General features: G+C 34.6%; 1 protein-coding gene and 1 long non-coding RNA gene across 3 annotated transcripts in view; one reads left to right on the forward strand and one right to left on the reverse strand.

Moving 5' to 3' along the window:
* Positions 1-7395, reverse strand: part of CD36 (CD36 molecule) — a 79253-nt gene extending 71858 nt beyond the window's left edge. The window contains exon 1 of one of the 2 annotated variants that reach the window (XM_017523119.2): positions 7195-7395. The gene's annotated coding sequence lies outside the window, so the exon portion shown is untranslated. The remainder of the gene's footprint in view (positions 1-7194) is intronic. The other variant, XM_017523123.2, reaches the window with a different exon arrangement.
* Positions 2954-10987, forward strand: LOC119470281. Its single transcript, XR_005199166.1, has 3 exons — positions 2954-3108; positions 8423-8481; positions 10899-10987. It is a non-coding gene; the product is annotated as an uncharacterized LOC119470281 (long non-coding RNA).
* The last annotated feature ends 8658 nt before the right edge of the window (positions 10988-19645 follow it).

Here is a 19645-nt window from a genome sequence, read left to right on the forward strand (position 1 = left end):
GCCAGCAGAAGCCTATCAAAATAATCTAGTTAGGAAACTATGTGGTTGGACTTAAAAAGGGACTATAGGGGCTGGGCGCAGTGGCTCACACCTGTAATCCCAGCACTCTGGGAGGCCAAGGCACGTGGATCACAAGGTCAGAAGTTCGAGAGCAGCCTGGTCAATATGGTGAAACTCCGTCTCTACAAAAATACAAAATTTAGCCAGGCATCATAGCAGGCACCTGTAGTCCCAGCTACTTGGGAAGCTCAGGGAGGAGAATCACTTGAACCTAGGAGGCAGAGGTTGCAGTGAGCCAAGATCACACCATTGCACTCCAGCCTGGGCACTAGAGCAAGTCTCCATCTCAAAAAAAAAAAAAAAAAAAAGTGACTATGGGGGTGGAAGTGGGAAAGGTAGGAAGGATTTCAGAAATATTTATGGACATGGAATATATTTGGAAGGTACCATGAATAGCTAAGGCTTGGTGAGCAATGAGCTAGGTAGAGATGAAAAAATGATGAGTAAGTTTCAGGTTTTACGCTTGAGTAACAAGACAAAAGGAGGTTCTATTAACCTGAGGGGGAAATATAGGATCAGATTTAGGGGTAGGGTGGGGTGGGGTTAGTCCTATCTGGGTTTAATATTGGCATTTACACTAAGGCTGTAAGATCCTGAGCCAATTTTTTAAATCTCTCCAGGTTTGTTTACTCATTTGTAAAATGGGGATAACACTATCTACTTTTACATTATTCTAAAACTTAAATAATAGTTATCCGTTCTATAGCACTCACATTTTGCAAGACAGTTGTATGAGTAATTTATATGTATTAACTTGCTTATCTTGAATAATTACCCTATGAAGTCGGTATGTTTATTATCCCTGTGTTACAGATAGGGAAGCAGAAGTAAAAAGAAGTCTACTAACTTGCCGGAGTCACAGAGCTGGGAAGGTGGAGATCTAAGTTTCAAACACATACAATCTAACACTAGAGAGTATGCCTCAACCAATAATTTACTGCTCATTAAATACTAGGCACTTTGCATAATTATCATTAGAGTGCTTTGCAGGTGCCACATAGGTAATAAATATCTATTAAATCTTAACACATTTATTTACAAATAATTTGCAGAGGATATGTTATATGCATATATATTATTGAATGCTGGGATAAATTCAAGCATAGTAGAAGACATTCATTTGAGGATGATTTAATTTGGAACATAAATATATACATTTTGAATCAGAACACAGTAGCAATGTTATATGGCTCACGCCTGTAATCCCAGCACTTTGGGAGGCCGAGGCAGGTGGATCAAGTGGTCAGGAGATGGAGATCACCCTGGCTAACACAGTGAATCCCCGTCTCTACTAAAAATACCAAAAATTGGCTGGGTGTGGTGGCACACCCAGGTACTTGTACTCCCAGGTACTTGAAAGACTGAGGTAGGAGGAGCACTTGTACCTGGGAGGCGGATGTTGCAGTGAGCTGAGACTGTGCCACCGCACTCAAGCCTGGGTGACAGAGTGAGAATCCATCTCAGAAAAAAAAAAAAGAGTTTAGATACTTTCAACTCAAGAACTTGACCTACTGGCATGGAGATATATGGATCTGAAGTTGAGAAGAGTAATCGGAGTCATAAGATGTAGATTTGGGTCTCCTCAACGTACAGATTACAGGTGAAGTCATGAAAATTGATAAAATCACTTACAAAGTTGGGGATGGGGCAGATCACAAGGTCAGGAGTTTGAGACCAGCCTGGCCAACATAGTGAAACCCCGTCTCTACTAAAAACACAAAAAATTAGGTGAGTGTGGTGGCAGGCACCTGTAATCCCAGTTACTCAGGAGGCTGAGGCAGGAGAATCCCTTGAACCTGGGAGGTGGAGGTTGCAGTGAGCCAAGAACACACCATTGCACTCCAGCCCAGGCAACAGTGCAAGACTCCATCTCAAAAAAAAAAGAAAAAAAAAGAAAAAGAAAAAGAAAAAAAGGGGGGATGGGGAATGGGAACCTAGAAAATCTGCAGAAATGGAAACGGAGGAAAGCAATATGGCTAGAAAAGGGTATAAAAGGTCACTTAACTTCTGCAAGGCTCCACATCCTTATTTGTAAAAGTCAGTAATCTTAGTTTAAGAGTGTGCTAAGAAGCATCCCCACTTCTCATGTTCATAGCTTTTGCTATGAAAAAAATTTAAACATTAGGAGAGCAGCTTAAAGTAGACGTCTAGCCCTAAGCCTCAGAAAAAAAAAAAAAAAGCAAGCTTCATAGCTATTGCTTTGCCATGGTAAATAATTAAGTGCTTTTCTTTTTCCTTTTTTTCAAAAGACCATTCAGATTGTTTCAGTTGCTTTTATTTATTCTACAGGATTTCAGCTTCAGAAACTCTCTTGCTGTTACTATGTACAGAAGTTTCGCATGGGAGATTTGAGAGAACAAAATGCTACCTTTAATACTCAAGAGGAATATTAATGGGGTAGAGAAGATAATGGGAGGAACTATAGTAAGTTTCCTTTCTGTTTGCCTCTAAATACTAGGCTTTATTTTTCCCTTTGCTTAATCCTGTATTTCCTGACTTCAGCTGGTAAACCATATGGAATTTTGTTGAACTATTATAACAGGACTGCAGTACAAGGATGCAATACACAAAGATTGGAAAACTGAAGGAGAAGGAACTTTCAAGCAGCCATCTAGGTCAGAAAGGAACTAAGGGATGGAGAAATAAAATGGGTGATGCCTGTACCTTTACCACCAGCTGGCCACCATCCCCCAACTTCAGAGAGGGTATTGAGAGGGTACGTGACTAGGCTAGCAAAAAACTGTACTGTGCATGCTGTGGTTGTTCATGAAGAGAAAAGTGGAGAAATCACAATCCTTTTTTGGAGGAAAGATTAGCAAATCTCCAAGACCACTGGACCCAGAGTGAAACTGACTAAGCTAAATATTTCTCTCTGGCTTCATCCAAAACTCAGTACATGAGACAAAGACATCCAAGAGTCAGAACACAGTAGCAAACTCATCTAAGTTTTGCATGCAGACTGGGGAAAAGGACTAGGACATCAGTGAGAGGCATTAGGTGAAATGAGTGAGCTTCATGAACTGGTTCACTGAGACATTCTCAGCATCTGTGAGTTTATATATTTAGTGTCTTGTAAATTATGGAATATTTCTATATTAAATTTCATAATTCATTTTACCAGTAGAGGATCTGCCTTATATTACAAAAGTAAACAAACCCAGCCAGACTTGCTGGCAAGAACAGTGGTAGTAATGTTCCATAAAACTACCTACCTGAGGATTTAATACAAAATATTTGCACAGATCTATGTATTATGTTATAGTAGAGATCTATGTCAATTTGGATATTTTTTGGAAAAATGCTAAACATAAAAAAGAAATGTATCTAAGCTATTTACATGATGCAAGTTTTTAAAAAATTTTAGGCATAGTCCTTAGTAAAAGGTAAATATTTTGATTTAGGGAATATTTAGACAATATTTTCAATAAATGAATACAATCTCTCTATTGAGAAATTATGAGCTTATTATGTGTGACTCAGGCACTGGGACATTGCTGATACTAACCCAAGATGCTACAAATGGAATAGCTCCATTACCTTTATGGAGTCTGTATGCAGGCAACATGTTCCAACTCGAGGCAATAGCAAAGGTCTGTAAGCAATGCTCTTATTCCTGTATATTATGCTTATACATTACTGCACTGTAACTCCTTGTCTATGCATCTGCTTAGATATACCTATTGCCCAACCAGCTCTGAAAAGGATGGGGCTAATAGAAATTAGAGGTCTCCCCAAGAGACCAAGATAAAATTAATACTAGATGGAGATAAAATTATTCTCCATTTCAGATGAAATAGTTCAAGAATAATTTTAGGAAGTTATCAATCCTAAAGCTTAGAGTCCATACTACAGTTATTTTATTCCGGAGAGGCTTCCAATGTTGTGTGAAATTACTTAGCATTTTAAGAGTAAATGATACAACAACCAGAAGCTCAGAGCAAGCAATAGGAACAACTCTGCCAGTATCTTCCTTCTAGTCCTTCTGGAAATGTAACTGTCACTCATTTGATTCATTTTTTCCCCCAGAGACTGATAACACTTTAATGGAGCTGTTGTGGGGTCCTGAGAATAGTATCCATAAAATGATGAATATGCTTTCACCATTTACTAAGTAAACAGTTTTTGTTTTTTAACCTTCATCAAAAGTTTCATTCTATATGAACAATGTTCAAAAAACCACCTGTAAAATAATCCTAGATTCTTATAAATGTTCAGCACAATATTGTTTCTCATAGCATTTCCTAAAGCAGTGTAGGTGTTCATTAAATATTTCTGAAAGAGTATGTCAATGAATAAAGGAATTTGAAAGATAGCAACTCCGTCATGTATTTAACTAAAATAGGTATTTCATGTTTTAGGGTTCAGTCTTAAGTATCTAGTTTACTTAAAATTTTATATCTGCTCTAAAAAGATAGTATGCTTTGGGTTCTACTTTATGACACCACTGTACTGAACACAGTAATGTTAACTAATTCATTTCTAAAACTTACCGGAATGAGATACAAGAAGCAGATCTAGTAATGGCATTTGGTACATTTTAAATAAAGTTAAAATGAAGTCCCAACATGAGACCAAAGGAACCTCCAAATGAATTTCATAATAAAAGCCGCATAGGACGTATTTACAGCTAGTATCATACTGAATGCGGAAATAGACCGAGGTTTTCTTACTAAGTCGTGGTTGTAAAACATGACTACTAATTTTTTTATGATTTTCCAAAAATTCAAATGAGAAAAGTAATATTTATATTTAGAAGACTTAATGAGAAGGAATACCATTAAGAGATGAAACTAATAATAATTTATTTTTAAAAACTATCCTCATTTCACCTTTAAACATCACAAGTACAGAAGGGCAAACAATTCTTTTCCATTTGAGCACAGCCCAGAGTCCTTGGTGAATGAGCCAAGCTGTCTCCTATGTCCCCTCTAATACTTGCCAATTTTCTGTCATTTCCTTCTTTGTACAATAGTGTCTGTGTGACAAAGGTCTCTGGGTATATTTCAAAACATCTTCAGCTATTTAGCAGGGTACCAACAGCATGTATCTAAAAGTGGTACTTCGTTTCCTCATGGTTTAATTTGTTAGAAGACACAAATCAGAATTCACTTTACACTTTTCCATAAAGAAATGACTTGAAAGTTTGTAGTGGAACCAACGATATACTTTGTAAAAACAAACAAACAAACAAAAACCAAACAAACAAGCTTTCCAGTGGTTTAGCCAATTACTGTACTTCTACATACAACAAAACACTAAAACTATTTACTCGATTGTATTTCTTACACACTTATATTTGCTTTAGTTCATTTCCTTTTCCTGATGAGTATTTATTGCTTGTGATTGAATAGCTGTGGATTAGACATGACTGAGGATTCTAGTCACGTGATATGGAAACACAGCCTCATTCCCCCTCCTCCAGGACCTCTTGTTCCTCATAGATTGCAATAAAGTGATGATGCAGTTCACAATTTTAATCTAAAATGCAATCTTTGGAAAACCATAAACATCAGACCAATACATTTTTTGTTTTCATTCATTTTAACCTGAAGCTTTATTAGTTTATAAACACTAAGAATATCAGATTAAATTCCTTAGTCATCTTAATTAGTAATTTGTGCTAAAAGCAAAATGAGCCACAGTCACACCAATAGCTTATTATATATTTCTTTGCTCTGAGAGAAACATTTCTTTTCATTTAATCATCACACTCTACAGCCTTAAGCAGTGATTTCCAATGATTTGTCAGCTTTTAAAAGCTTTGTTTTATTTTGTTTTTGCCTGAACATAATTCTTGAGTTCCAGAGCTTATCTTTTTCCCAGGTGAAAATTGTTTTATTATCCTCAGGTGTTTGCTTTCTTGAACTCTTAGAACAGTTAATTACCAAGTTGTCATTAGCCTTTACAAAAGGATCAGATTCCAAATAATTACTATTTGTGTAGAACATCATTTGAAAATATTTTTTCTTTCCTCTTGTCAGGATTAGGCGAGTCTCATATATTCCTCCACAAATCCACTTTTATTATTTAGTCAGGTGTGTCTAAAGCAAGACAGCTTGCCTGTTTCTCTTTATCTGAGATACAGAGCCCATCTGAGTTGTGAGTTCTCTCAAGGAAAGTTAATAAGAAGTTTACCCCTTTGTAAGTATTAGCCCTAAGTGGTTCCCCAGAATTCAGTCTAGCACCAAGCAACCATTCCTCAAATAATAAAAGGTGACCTCTTTGTAACGGCAAAGAAGCCTATCTAATTCATTTCCAAGGTTTGTAAAATAAACATGGAGAAACAGAAGGAATTGCTTTTTTTTTCCTATCAGCCTTTAATTTTGTCTCAAAATATGCATAACTTGACTTTCTGTATAAGTAATGACTCTGTCATTCTTGGCAGTGTTGCCTGGTCTTATGTAGCCATATTATGAAACACACCATATAACAAAATTTCTGCTATGTCACAAAATCTCCCCCCATCCCACAAACAAGATATGTGACGCCCACACTCAAGAAATCTTCTATATTCACTAATGATTAGTAAGTTTTATGTATAAAAGGCTTTTGTTTTCTTCTGTCTAGAAGTCAAATTGTTAAGATTGGTCTGTTAGATTATTTCTTCAACATATTTGTCAGTTGTGACAGCAGACCAAAAAACATTTTCAGAGCCCCATTAAAGAAGGTGATTCAAATTCTAGTCTCATTTTAAATAAATATTTTTCTAAGTTGGAAAAGGATAATCAAATTGGTCAGATTTTTACAGTATCCTTTTGAAAAAATTAATCTTCTTCACAACCTATCAGAATACAGAAATAAAATAAGAAATCTAAAGAAAAATGTTTCAAGTAAAATTACACTTGTTGAAATCACGAGTTTAGGTTTTCTGATGCTTTCTAAGTAAAAGACATGAAATAGGCAACTGGAAATCCATAGCATCCTATGGAATTTAGAGACTTGTGGAAATGCAAGGTTTAAGGGTTAAAAAGCAAATTTCTTTAACCATTTGGTAAAAACTTGCAAATATGCTAAAATAAGCACCACAGACTAAACTATTTTTTAGAGAGCTCAAAATAGTTACTTACTAGGTGATAGTGCATCAACTACAAAGACATTTATAGTCACGTCCTAAACAAAAAGCATTCTGCTCACCAACTTCTAGAAGAGCTTGCTTCCGCAGTTGTAGGACCTCAAGACTGGCTCCAGAGAGACTCTTGCAGGAGATGCAGAAAGTAAACAGGATTTCCACGGCATAGCAGCTGAGGACTCAGAAATGAGGCACAGCCTCTCAACCCTTCACCTATCCTTAAGGTTATCTTGACATCTGAAAGCCATTGGCATTCTGAGACTTCCAGCCCTTCAGACACACGCCTAACACCAGATAAATATAGATCCCTGACACCTGAGCCAAATGAAATCAAAGTTAACTTGAAAAAGCTCACTCATTTTGAGCTTCAGTTGAGGAAAATAAAGCCCTTAATCCATTCCTTGCTAGAACCTGTTATTCCCCTTAACAGATGGTTGCTGTACTTATAAAATATAGAAATTCAAGTGATCAATCATTAATAGTCAATGTGCTTCACTTCATGATTGCCATTTGCTCTGACAGTAGAGAGAAAGGCTCAGGTTTTCCTTTCTTAAGTATACAACAACATAAAAATGAATATTCATTACTATTTAGTCAACAGATTTTTGTTTCAGTAACTTTTGCAGGTGAGTCCTTGTAAACTTTCTTAGTATTTTTTCTCCTCTGTGTTTTCAGTAGTCGTTTGGTCACTTTTTTTGTTTGCCTCAAATAATGAGGCAGAAAGTGCCATGCACTGCCAGAGTTCTTTGGTTTAAATTATTGTTTTATGAATCTTTTGAATAGTTGTAGAATATATTTGGTTTGGAATAAATTATGCTTAGGACTTCCGGTAAACATGAATAAAGCTCTACTCAGCCCAAACAGCCCCTGTGATGAAAGTTATTACTCTGAAGATATAATGACAAAATTTCTAAATTACTTTCTAGGATTTATATACTAAGAATCTCTAATTCTATATTAAAGCAAAGTGAACAGAGAAACTAGAGAAGAGTCATATTGCTCTCCTTATATTTAAATATTTTCAATTAAAATTTCTTTTGCAGAATGACATTAAAGGAAAATGATAGACTAGAGCTCCCACTCTTTAAATAAATCTGTTCTGTATTGAGTAGTAACCACTATCCACAAAGAAAGGTTATTTTGCCAAATTACCATAACCAGTATTTTCATCATATTTTAATAATAGGTCCTATGTATTGAGCACTGTTCATGTGCCTGCCACTTTGTGAGATAGATATCATCAAATTTATTCTCCTTCTCTAATCCCAAAAACATTTCAAATTAATATTTTAGGCTCACTTTCCAGAGAAGAAACTGTAGCTAAAAGGATTAGTTTTGACAATGGACACATGGTAAATAACGGATTCATTTGAGAGTCTAACCCACCCGATTTTGACTCAAAAGCAAGTATTCTTTTCTATCGTACAATAGAGTTACAGGCTAAAAATGAGTTTCATCCACCCTTTATCTGTATCAGATTAGCCACCCTGTAAGCAATTCCAAAACTTCTTTTACTTTTTTGTTGCTTAAACAAAGTTAGAGAAAGCACAGAAATGGTCCCTAAAGAGTATTGCTATGACACCAACACATTCCCAGAAGCATTCTGTCCCTAACACAGGAAAAAGAGATAAGATCTGTAAGCCACCACTACAGCCAGGCAGGTTTCTCATTTCTTGCATGAATGTGTTTCATGTTCTCCTAGCCAGTGTGTATGAGCCGACTTTGATCTTCCAGATCCTGGAGGGCCAGCCCTGATGGCCACTTCTCAGCCAGTCAGAGGTCTGATATGTGACATAGAGAGGGAAAACCAGGTGGCAAGGAGTTGGTCCTTTAGGTCAGATGGTCTTTGCATGAAAAGTAGGATCACATATCTCCAAATATTACAGAATGTGATCTTTATCATTAAGGAAAAAAAAATGTTGTTCCCTGTGTGTAAAGGGTTTTTCTATTATTTGAACTAGAAACTTTTAAACAAATTATTTTATCAAAGAAGCAAGAAGCCATGTTAAAAATTCAGTGAACACAGCTATGCATATTTCCTATGAACACAGTAAATATCACAGACTGCCTCTGACATTGTAAGCACTATTATCTTCAAATATGGATAATGTCCCACACATAAGAATAGGAAATCCTGTATTTCCTTTCCACAAATTATATATGCACTATCACTAAATTGTTTACTCCCTGCTGGGCGTGAGCTGATAGGAATAGGTGGTGAAGGAGAGGGAACAGTAGTGGTGGATTGTGTTAAAAAGGATGATGGCTCTGTGGTAAATCACTGAGACAAGACCACTGACTCCCTCCATCTAGGGAATCCCCAGAAGTTTTCTATACCATCTTCAAACCTGAACATTTCATCACAGACTGTCAATTGAAACTTAGGACTTTTTTTTTCCCAGGTTGTTGTCTGGCCTAACTTTAAGCCATTAAAATTGCACCTACAATCCTGCTGCTAATAGCAGCTGTTTCCAGCTGTTGACAGAAAGTCCTTCACAAGATAATATCATGGAATTTCCCATTTCTGTGTGAACATCTTTTTCTCAAAACAAGTAGTCAAATTTATCTGTACATATGCAAAGCGTCATCAATATAGAGGCAGTAGTAGAATCATGTTTTCACTCCTACCCAGCACTTCCCACACCATTTCTCTGATGTCTTCCAAGTGCTAGTCCGCTTTCAGATAATTTTCTTCTCTATTCTATCGCCATCATCCAGTGTGCTTCAAGTATTATTAATGATATTTAATTCATCCTTGCATATGTAATGCTAAATGTGTTTAGGACTTTTAAAATTAATAATATGATGCTTAAAAATCAAAATTTTAAATCAAAGATTTGCCCCTCATTTGTATATTTCTATCCATTGCGTAAGAGTTAACAGTGAACTGTTCTTGACCCGCTTTGTAACACAACCGGGAAGGAACAGTTTGTGGCCTTCTAGAGAAATGTTGGCATAAACCCCTCTGCCCACTTGAAAACAATGAGTATTATTCAACAAGATACTTACATATTAACCTTGCTAACTTGAGTTTATGAAAAACGTATTTGAAAAAATGCCCTTGTATAATTATCAGCTTGCCTAATGTATAAATTCACTCTGAAAGATATTTAAAGGCTAATTTGTGTACCTTCTAGAGATTTTTGTTTGCTTGTTTGTTTGTTAGCATGGAATAAACAATTTCACCCAAACACATCTTCATTAGGAGCATTTTTCTACAGGAGAGCTTTGTCAAAGGTTTAATATTAATCTTCTCAGCTTAACTTGCTTTTCTCTAATACAGCATATGTGAAATATCCTTATTCTAAGCATCAGATTAAGGTAAAGTTTTCATCGCCATCGTTGCTCATAACTGACTTCAATATATATATATTGTTTTCTTCAAAAATGCTAAGAGAGTGAATTTTAAGTGTCTGTACCACATACATGACAACTATGTGAGGTAATTTATATTGCTAATTGGCTAGATTTAGTCCTTCTACAATCTATGTATACTTCAAAACACATCATCTTTTACACAATAAATACACACAATTTTATCTGCCAATTAAAAAATACTATAACATTATATATGTTTGAAAAAGCTGACTTTATGAAGAGTGTTTACTCTGTGTTTGGTCTTCAAAAATAATGAAGATCAATAGAAATATATGCTATTAAAATAATTTAATGGAGTAATGTTTCAAATCTTTGAAGCCAAACATTATTGCTAAATTAATATCCTTATTTATTTTCTTCATTCTAATGTCATCTTCATGAATTACAAAAGCCTTGTCAAGAATTTACAGGAGACAGTACTTCCCCAAAGCAGCATTCTTCCCTTTTAAGATGGTTGCATTATCAGTTACTCATTTTTCATTCAAAAGCAAGATATATTGAGATTCTGTTTATATTACGTATTTTGCTTCTCCTTCGGGGAAAAAATGGTAAAGAGCCAAAATTTGTGCTCTCAAGTATGCTATTGTTTAGTGAAGGAAAACGAAGCTGCAATGTGATAAGCTAGGCTGAGAGATCAGAGAGGCTTCTCTAATAGATGCATACATATATACATACACATACACACGCATGTATGTTGTACATATATGTGTGCATATGGATAATGTTTATATGTAAATATATGCCTATGTATGGACATTATGTGTATATGTGTATAGAAATGTACATATATATTTGTGTGTGCATATGTATGTGTGTACATATGTACATATAGGTATACACACATATATGTATATATGTATATACATGTACATACGCACAAATATATATACACACATATATACATGTATACACACAAAAATATGTATACATATATTCCAATATACATACAAGATTTTTAGTTTTTTTAGATTATATTGATTTGCATGCATATTATATGTATACGTATATGGGAATGTATGTATATATCTGTACGTGCATATGTATGTATATACATATGTACATATATGTGTATATACAAACATATGTACATATATACACACAAATATATATATACACATGTATACATGCATTCCCATATACATACAAGATTCAAGCTCAATATACATCGTGCTAAATAAACTAATATCTAAAAATGAGTAAGTTTTAACTGGCAAAGAATTAAGGAAAGCATTGAAAGGTAAGGGAGCAGCAACTGCAATAAGCCTGCCAGGGATAGCTAGGAGCATAGCAGGTTTAGATAACTAAAAGGAGAAAGCAGAAGGCCAATGCCCCTGGATAACAGAGAACAGGGAAAACAAGAGATGATGCGGGAGGTTTAGAGATGGGCTAGAGAGCACAGGAATTTGTAAGGATTTACCCTAGGAACAATAAGAAGCCTTTGAAGTATTTTAATCTGGAAAGATTCACGAATGAATCTGAATTATATTGAAAAGAAAAAGTCTCCAACAGTGGATTGAAGAGAGATAAGAATTCATGTGGAGAAATCAGTCAGGTAATTATGATTGGCTGTAATGGTAATATGGTCTAAAAAGGATGCAGAAAAAGTGGAGAATAAAGGATGTATTTAAGACATATTTAACATGGGGAGAAATGCCAGATATAGGTGATGGGGAGGAAGGCAGCAAACCACATTGCCATGTATGTACCTATGCAACAATCTTGCATGCTCTTCACATGTACCCCAAAACGTAAAATGCAATAAAATATATATTTAAAAAAATAATTTCTAAACAATGAAAAAAAAGAAAGTAATATCAACAGGTTTAGTGGTGGTAGTAGCGCATGAGAAACGAGAATGAGATGAATTGAGGAAGTCTTTAAATGGGAACTATTCTAGAAATCATTCTAAACCCTACCAGAACACTCATTCTTTGGATAACACATGAGAACACATCTAGCTAAATGACTGGCATACAGCAGTGCTGAAAAGATATTTCCTGAATGAATGAATAAATGAATGAGTGAATAAAACGGAATCCAATGTGAACACAAGTGAACAGTGATATTGAAACATCAATATATTTGTTTAGTTTGATTATCATAGGAGGTTTTCACAAGCTATGGCAGGGAGTGTTACAACATACCAAGTGACACCATAGGCACCGTGAGTCCAGGGAGATACTAGTTAATTCTCATGGAGAAAGAACCAAAGGAAATTAAAAGAAACCCAATACTAAAAGAAAAAAAGTTAAGCATAATTTACAGAAATAGCCTAATTTAAGAAAGAGTCTTGCACACATCTGGCTATGTGCACAGAGCTTGTAATCTAGTGGAAACTTGGGTCCCCATAGACCAAGAACAAATAATATCCACAGGACATAAAGTCCCTCTTCCAGCGCAAGAAAACAACAGGCTCATAGCCAATTATGGTAGCAGCCAAGCATATGTCCCACTGTTTTTTAAATCAGACACAGAGCCTTGGTTTGTTATCATTATTACTTCCATGCTGTAGCACTTTATGTTTATGAAACTTTGTTTTGATGTTATATAGCAGTCAGCAAGAGTCAAACAATGATTAATGTAATTTTTTGACAGCCATTGTACAAAGCTGTATCTAGTGAATTGTAGCTCCGTCCTCTTTCTTAGAGAAAAACATGGAAGGATTAAGTATGATGGTCCTAAGTTGACTGAAAAGTGCTAGCAAAGCTCTGCAATTGAGACCTCCAGACCCTATAACACACTTCATATATCACTCCTTCGCTTTTGGCTGTTTATTAATGTAAAGATTAGAAAGGTACCTTCTTGGCTGTTGTTTCCTTGTCTGTCTCTGGGTTCCCATTGCTCTACCTGCATTCTAAGTTATAGGTATCTATCAAGGTCTAGGCTATATTTTTTCTTTTCTTCCTACATCTTCTCTTCCTTGACAATGCATTTTTCCCTGTGGGCCTAGTTTAGCTCCTCTGCACAATTAATTCCAAATTTTATTTTTTGACCCCTAAATTTTATCCTAATTGTAAAATTAGTTAGCATTGTTAAGGCTTTTCTACATACTAGTCCAGGGTATATTATCCCAATTTATTCTAACTCTTAGGGTGGATACTAATATTTACTGTTTTACAATTTAAATAGAGGCTTAGAAAAGTTAAGTAATTTACTTCACTGTCATGGTGCCTCACATGGCCAGACTTGGACCCAGATCTCCATGGATCTGGGCCTTGAACTCTTGGACATTCTAGCGTGATTGACTCTCTGTGTGTAACTGCATGTCAAACTTCTGTGGCTGTCTCCACTGAGGTGCCTTAAACACACATCTCCCCTCCCTATCTCTAAATCCGAGTTCTCAGTCTCCATACATTTCATCACCATATTTACTGTCACTCAGCTTGAAACTGTCACCTGTACACCCAATCATCTTCCAATTTCTGACAGTTTTAACTTCATCATATTTTTTTTCTATTTGTCTCTGGGTTTTATTTTTCACTTCCTCTACTTAAGTCAGGTTTCAATCACCACCACGTTGACCATTGCCTTCACGACCTACTTGATCTTCCTGCATGAAGATCTGCTCCCTTCTCATTTATCAGATTAATCTTGCTAAGGCACAAATTAGATTCTTTGATTTATTTAAGATAAAACATTAATAACCCTCATTGCCCAGATGATGGGCTTCAAACTCCTCAGATGAGTATTTAAGGCTCTCACCTATTGTTTCTGTTTTGAATCATCTGTTCTTCAATGAAATTGTCCCTGAATTCTCACTTTTCGTCTCTCACTGCTTCAAATAGTTCTTATATCTAGAATTTTCCATTCTCTACTAAATGTTACTCTTTAGATTCAGTGATGCTTAACAAGGTGTGTATACTTGAAGCATTGAAAAAATAATAACTTGTCCGATATCCAACCTGGCCAAATCAAATCTAAATTAATGTGTATTTCCACGTTTAAAAATTACTGCATATATATGATACATCAAATGTGATATATAAGTATGCTTGCTGTACAATATTGCATATTTGATAATATATTGTATCAAATTGGATACCATTTGATAATATGTAATATGGATGACACCCTTTAGTATTGTGCAGTGTACAGCAAGCATTACCATATTTAGTAGCACACAGTGGTCTTACTTTAAGATTCAGTGGAGGTACTTTATCTCTGTGCTGTCTCCTTCGTTTCCCCTTAGCCAGCAAATACCCTCCTCCATTGACCTCCCATAATATTATACATCAGTCTTTATTTTACCTGTCCATTTAAGCCTTATTTTATCATACTTAGCAACATATTTAACCTCATTGGCGTAATTGAGAGCTTATTCATTTAATTTAACAGGTAGTTCCCAGAGATGAAACAATTATTTAATAAATGGATTTCATATGAATCATAGTTTTAGAAAGAAATATTCCAGATTGGCAAATGTGGTGATTTTATTGATTTTTTAAAAATTATACTTATTTCCAAAGGCATTTGAAATAGCAGTGAACAACGTAAAATCTATGGTGACATAAAAAAATAACAAAGAAAATAGTCATGAAGGAGGGGAGATGAATTTTCCCCAGTACCTCAGCTAAAGACTGTTAGTTCACGGGAGCTCAAGCTTGGTGTATCCTGGCAGCCAGGACCACAAAGGAACTGTGTTGTGTTTCAAAGCTCTCATCAGATACAAGAAAATGTAGCAGTCCTTTTGAAGACATATTTCTTCATGCCCTAAACTCTAAGATAACTTCATTAAGTACATCTTTATAAAAGTTCAACATTAGGCCAGGGTGCAATGGCTTACACCTGTAATCCCAGCACCTTGGCAAGCTAAGGTGGGAGGATTTCTTGAGCCTAGGAGTTTGAAACCAGCCCTGGCAACATAAGATCCTGTATCTACAAAAAAATAAAATTCGCCAGATGTGGTGGCATATGCCTGTAGTACCAGCTACTTGGGAGGCTGAGATGGGAGGATCACTTGAGCCTCAGAGGTCAAGGCTGCAGTGAGCTATGATTGTGTCACTGCACTTTACCTGCGCAACAGATTGTCTCAAAAAAAAAGACGAATATTAAAATATGAAATGTCATCAAAGCATTCTAATAAAGAGTTCAGAAACAGAGATTATCTTCAGATATTCAGAATCTGTAACACCTCACATGATTTGGCCTTTGACTAGTCCTCCATCCTGATCTCTTAGCATATTTCACTTTATGCACTCTACCAAAATACACCGCCCCTTCTGGAAAATGCCAAACTATATTCCACCTGTGAACCTTGCACGGGCTGTTCAGTCTACTTAGAATCCTTTGCCCCAGACATTTGTGTGCTGGTTCTGCTCCCTGTCTTCACTTAGCTACTATTTCAAATAACCTCACATCATACCCTATAATCTAACCTACTTTACTGCATTGATTTCTTTATGTTACCTGATTTTCTTGCACATTAGTTTGTTTGGTATTTTAAAAATCTTTAATATCTGTCTTTCACTTGAAAATGTAAGCTCCTTGAGGCCAGGGAAGTTTCACTGTCTTGTTCACTGCCATATCACTGCCATACCCACGCTGCTTAGAAGACCACTCAGCACACAGAAAACACACCAGCAATATCTGTCAGCCAGTTGAATAAACTATTTCTCATACATTTACTTATCACATTAATTTACAATGAAAAATGTTTAGAGTTTAACAATGAACCTTAATTCTATGAACTAATATTGGTGAAGAATGAAAAATCTATAGACTAATACATAGCTTAAAATTATTTATGATACACAAAATGATAGGAAAGACTAGCAAAAAAAAAAATTGTACCCTTAATATATTCATTTCCTGGATAACAAATTACCACAAACTGAGTAAAGTCTTACCCATTAACTACCTCATAGTTCTCTGTGTCAGAAGTTGGTCAGGGAATGGCTGGATTCTCTTCTCCAGTGTCTCATAAGACTAAAATGAAAGTTTTGGTTGAGTTGAATTCTGATTTGGCAGTTAAGGTCCTCTTTTAAGCTCACAAGATTGTTGATGAAATTGAGTTCCTTACAGTAGTAAGACTGAGGTTCTCCTTCCCTGCTGGCTGCTAGCCAGATGTTGTCCTTCTAGAGGGCTACTTCATGGGCTGTTTTCTCCTTCCACTTCATGTATTTACTCATCCATTTATTGATTGATATATTACATTTTTCAGTAAAGCATTTATTATATTTACTTTTTAGTTATAAATTTATAAAATAAATGCTTTATAAAGCATTTATTATATTTAGTTTTTAGTCATTCTATCAACTAATATTTCCAAACATTTCTGACTTGTGTCCCATTTTTATATTTATATATAAATGCTCTAGCACTTAAAAATATTTTATTCATTTTTAATATTATAAGATAAAGTTAGATTTTTAATTATATTAGTAAATTGTTAAGGATTATGTATTCTTTAATGATGCCCATAATGAAGAGCTAAATTTGATTTTTTCATATTAACAAATAAATTTTACTATAAAATAATTAGATAATAAAAGCATAACTTGTTAACGCATAATTTATTAACACTATACATTAATGTATTGTGTTTTAGTACGAAATATATAAAGTAAGCTGAAATGTAACTACCTTTTTGGTCATCAAATATAGATAAACACTTCTTTCATTAACTGCTGTTTGAATTTTTGTATTTCATACATTAAATTGTACTATTTTGTTTTTCATATTTGTAGTATTTAATTTCTTAATTATGAGGACAGAAAGACAGTGCAGTCTGCTTAATAAACATACTTCTCCATCATGTGAATTTTTATAGCAATAAATAAAACATTAAAAAAAATATATATATATACATATATAAATACTACATTTTCTTTTTGATGATTGGTTTTGAAATACCAGAGACAACACTTCTTGCTCTGTTGGAATACTAATCAACGGAATATAATTTTCAAATCCAGTAAAGACGGTGTTGAAAATTCCCAGATAGAGAGAGATTTCTCTACTTTCATGTGGTTTTCAATGTACTTATATTGGTCAGTACCTTTAACCAATGATCTTTAAAAATAACAATAATAATGATTTAAAATTGAATCAAGTTTGAAGGTCTCCTTATACTAGGAGTGTTCAGTTTGAAAAGTTGAATGTATGCTCATTTGACAACCACTAAGAGGATCTCAAACTGCTGATTTCCTTTTTAAGCAGTTAGAGTCCAAATTGATTTTAAAATAGAAATGGAAACAGATACATTTACCATTTTTGTTATTGTTCATCCCTGATATTTGAAACCAGTGGTTGGGAAAAACTGTATTACAATAATAGATGATAGTTATAATACAAAGTAGCTAACTTTTAAACCATAAGATATACATAAATAATTTGCTTTGAGATCTCAGAAGGAGCTTGGGAAATGCAGAGATAACAAGGATATTATGTAAAGCTTTGCAAAATTGATAGTATTTGAACATGTGGAAAGGGAAAGAAATGAGCTTCTAGGCAGAGCAAAGAGTTTTAAAAAAGACTTAGAGGCCCTTAAACATATGGGATACGCACAGGAAATAGAGAGGCATTCAATTTGCCTGAAGCTCTGCCAACTCAAGAAGTAGGAAATGATTATCAAATTTGGGAAAAATGAAATAGAAAGCTGAGGAAATATCACAGAAAATGTTAAATGCTTGGCCAATCAGTAGGAATTGGGGAGTTACTGAAAAGGTATGAAAGGTTGGTGCAAAGGTTCGTTCTCCTCACATTTGGCATATCTTGGCTTATAATTGCTCTTTGCTTTGCTATTTTCAACGCTCCTTGAACATTTAAGTGTCTCAGATTTGTAAAAAACATCCTTAGAATGATGTTCAAAGTACCTGTGCTACCTTTTGCTTGATGTTTATTATTATTTTAAATTTGCAACTCCTTATTTTATTTATTATTATTTTGCCTTGATGTTTATATTATTATTATTTCAAATTTGCAATTCCTTATTTTCCATGATCTCCCATTTCCTTATTCACAAAATGGCATTAAATTGCGAGATTTGTATACTTTACCTTGGAACTCTAAGGTTATAAATTGAATATGTTTTGCCATACTATTTTGGGGGTATGATTTAGGTACCTCTAAGAAATACTTTTATTTTAGCAAATATTGTATATTCTTTATAACAATTCACAATTAGAAGAAGACAAGGGGAGGGGGCCAAGTCAAGTTCATGTATGCTATTACTGAATTCAGATTATAATCAGCAGATATGTCCATGGTTCAGGAGGTGAAACAACATATAGCCAGAAATTAGTCATGAATATGAGGGTATAGGAAAAGAGATTTCATCTTTATCAAAATTGAAACATATTTAGCATAAAGACTAAGACTTAATAATATAATAAGATATTTTTATATTTGTGTGTGAGATACATTTCAAGTAGCCATTTAATAACTCATTGCTGTATCTCTTAGATGATAAAGAAAACTTACACATTTTCTCTTCATACTTGTTTGTTTATTATCAAAATTAAGGACTATAGTCATAGATTCCTGAAATAAGTGAGCTCAGTTAGTGCCTTTCTGTCTGTAGATGTGATACAGAATTTTTATCTTTGATGGAGTATTTCTAACCAAAATTAGTATTTAAATTATACACTATACTTGGTTATAATTCTGGTTTGTTATCCTAATTTCTTAACTGATCCATAAACTTGAACATCTTTTGCATTTCAGAACACACTTGTAAGCAATTCTGGAAGCTCCTAAAATTAGGGTTGGGGACTTTCGCTAAAATTTTTAGTTTGCTTTTTGTCTAGAAGTTATATATTTAGTTTTGTTTATATCAGCATACACAGAAGTACAGTGAATAACATTGTCAGTGTTTTTGCTTTTCCCCTTAAATGATACATAATAGAAAAATTTGATAGTACAAGGAGAATATTAAGCCATGGAAATATCAGCTATATTAATATAAGACAATTATTAAAAGTTTACCTGAATACTAAGCTACACTTACAATGCAAATTGAAATGTTTCCCCCATAAGACTTTTTTTTTTTTTTTTTTCATGGAGATCACAGTAAAGCAAGTCGGTGTGTGCCGTGTAATTTTTTCCTAGCTTCATCTGGTATCTCCATATACTGTGTTTTCTCCTCTTTCCCTTTCCACACTTTTCCCTTAGAGTTTCCTTCCTTGCCCTTGAGACGTT

The sequence above is a fragment of the Cebus imitator genome, unplaced genomic scaffold (assembly GCF_001604975.1).
Source record: "Cebus imitator isolate Cc_AM_T3 unplaced genomic scaffold, Cebus_imitator-1.0 Scaffold26, whole genome shotgun sequence".
In the NCBI taxonomy this organism is placed as follows: Eukaryota; Metazoa; Chordata; class Mammalia; order Primates; family Cebidae; genus Cebus; species Cebus imitator.